The 2,915-nt window shown below is 40.0% G+C and overlaps 1 pseudogene; it reads right to left on the bottom strand.

The window, feature by feature from the left end:
• Positions 1-900: 900 nt before the first annotated feature.
• Positions 901-1,066, bottom strand: LOC118660970 (annotated as a pseudogene).
• Positions 1,067-2,915: the final 1,849 nt, after the last annotated feature.

Here is a 2,915-nt window from a genome sequence, read left to right as displayed (position 1 = left end):
ACAGGCAGGGAGAAGTCAGTTTTATTTAGTAACTAATTCATTAGAGTTTACCATGCACCAAGCACTTCACTACTATTAAGTAGTTAAGTACTATTAACAATCCTTGAGGCACGTTATTAACCCCATTTTACAGATGAAACTGATTGGCTTACAGGTTAAGTCACTGAGAGCAAGGCAGATAGCTAGTGGGTGCTGGAGCCAGAATCATTCAACACCACTCAAGCCCTAGGTCACCAGCGCTACACTCTTAAACTCAGACCCACTGCAGTCAGATCACACACCTCAGCTCATGGTGGCCCTTTTAGACATTCCATACGTCTGGAAATACCAACCAGCTGCAAGTCATTCAGTATAGCAGTGGCCAAGACAATGAGATGATTCTGCAGAAGAGATCTGGTGGGATTACAGCTCAATATTTACAGACTCATTCTCTGTTTTTCCAGCAGGCCAGTCTAGCTCAGATGATGCAAAATAATTGTGGTATTTCACTCATTTTTCTGTCTGCTTGTTTTTTCCTTCCTTCATTCAAAATTATTGTGAGAATGACATAGTAGTTAAGAGCACAGTCATTGGAATGGAGCAGATTTAGGAGCAGGTGGTCCATGCTGAAGTTGAAGCTGAAGTTGCCACACTCTCTTTCCCCATCCATCCATCAAAGGACATTTAGGTTCTTTTGTTACCTTGAGTACTGTGCATAATGAATAGGGTGTGCAGATATCTCCTCCGGGTACCACTTTCATTTCTTTTGGATGGATATCCAGAAGTGGGATTGCTGCATCATGTGGTAGTTATAGTTTTAAATTTTTCTAGGAACCTCCATACTGTTTTCCATAATGGCTGTACCAATTTACATTCCCATCAATAGTGTACAAGGATCCCTTTTTCCACATTCTTACCAATATTTGTTATTTCTTGTCTTTTTTATAACAGCCATACTAACAGGTGTGAGGTGCCATCTCATGGTGGTTTTGATTTGCTTTTTCCTAATGACTAGTGATGTTTTCCTTTTTTAAACTGATAAGAACAGATATTACACTTGATCTTAGCCAAAAGGCTGAGAAGCGATTATTTTCCTTTTTTAAAAGATGGCATCTATTATAGCGTATTTATATGCTGATATAAACAATCCAGCAAAGAGGAAAAGATTAATAGTACAGGAAAATGAGGACAGATTTGTTGGAACTTTCCCTAAAGTAGAGGAGATGGGATGGGATCCAGTGCACAAGGGTGGAGTTGGCCTCAAAGAGAAATATGGATGTTCCATCCACAGTGGTGGGAGGGAATGCAGAGTAAAATGGGCTCGCATCCAGAGGAAACAGAAGGGCTGATTCGTTCTTTCTGATTCCTTTTGATGTTTTCATAAAACAAAGAGCACATTTAATAACAAAGACATGGAGTAGGGAGTGAGCTTAGAAGGCTTAGGAAAGCGAGAAGATATAAAATAGTCATCTTGGATAGAAGATAAATGGTCTAGAGCTGGTTGATCGAACTACCCCTGGTAGGCCAAATTCCACCCGACTGCTTGTTTTCGTAAACACTTTGGTTGGAGGACAGCCACATCCATTCATATGTGCACTATCTATGGCTGCTCTCCTGCTAGATGACTGAATGGTGACAAAGACCGTATGGCCCCCAAAGCTTAAAATACTTTCTATCCGCCAACCCCTGGTCTAGAGAGTTGAGTTGGATTTTGAAAGAGTGTTAAGGGTCACAAGGTCTTGGTCATATATTTAGAGATTAATAAATATAAATGTGATTGTGTGTGGAGGTGGAGGGGTGGGGAAATTGTCTCCAGATATCTTCAACTGTTCAGGTACAAGAGTAGAAGAGGAAGAGAGTTGCAATTAACCAGGATGGGTGTTCAGCCAGGCCAACACGATAAAGGAAAAGAAATAGAGAGGAGTTGAGGGGCGATAAAGGGCTGAATGATGGATTTGGGAATCAGTGCTAATTAAAAGGAAGAGAAACAGTAAGATGAAGTATCAGTGGATCTTAAGTCTTAGTGGGCTTCTGGAAATATTAAATCGAGGTATTAATGGGAATGAGCACTAAAAGCAGCAGAAGAAAGACAATTCTTGAAATGAAAATTATGGACCAGTTGCCATTTAGGTAATGAAAAAGAAAGTGAATCATTAAAGTGAGATACGTATAAAATAACACAAATGTAATATTTGCTCTTCAGAAATAATGCCCCATACACATATAAGAGATTATTTCCAATCTTCTAGACCTGAATTTTGCACATAGTATAGCATTTCAATTTTGGGAGCACATTTGGAAAGCGTGAGCAGTGAAGAACTTCCCTTGTTTGTCTAGTTTCCAAGAGATTGGTGAAATTGCATTAGGAAGAGGAAAAATGAAAAACAGGTAGGAGAAAGTATATGAGCTTTCAATGTATGTCTTATTAATAATTCCATCTCCCCAGGGAAATGGCTGCAACTGAAAGACACTAGCCAGGATTACTGTCCCTGGGATGGCTTAGATGACAGATAGAAAGCAGAAACTGCAGATTTCACTATTTCCCCACACTATTGATGAAATGAGGCACAGGCTGAGTTATGTGAGGTTTTTCAGGTCTTTCCAAACTAAACATAGTTTGTCAGTTTTCAAAATCATAAAGAATGAACCATCTTCCTGCCCTCACCCCTGACCCCACTCACATAGCTTTTTCTTTTTTAATCACTGTGTCTCTTACATCAAACACTTGAAATGGGGAGATTGCTCATCTTAGCTGACTTAGTCCATGCTTGCCATCCTTCCTGATCCACCTTCAAAGTTATGAACGCATTCCAAACTGATTAAATGGGTCACAGCCTCTTGGAGAGGCCAAAGCCAGCTGGTTCTAGTCAATTGTATTCCTTCCAATTGGCAAACGATAAATGGGGTGTGTTTTCTTTTTCTCAGGAGGTTGACTC

The sequence above is a fragment of the Myotis myotis genome, unplaced genomic scaffold, assembly GCF_014108235.1.
Source record: "Myotis myotis isolate mMyoMyo1 unplaced genomic scaffold, mMyoMyo1.p scaffold_m19_p_1, whole genome shotgun sequence".
Taxonomy (NCBI): domain Eukaryota; kingdom Metazoa; phylum Chordata; class Mammalia; order Chiroptera; family Vespertilionidae; genus Myotis; species Myotis myotis.
This window is presented reverse-complemented; position numbering and strand designations above follow the sequence as displayed.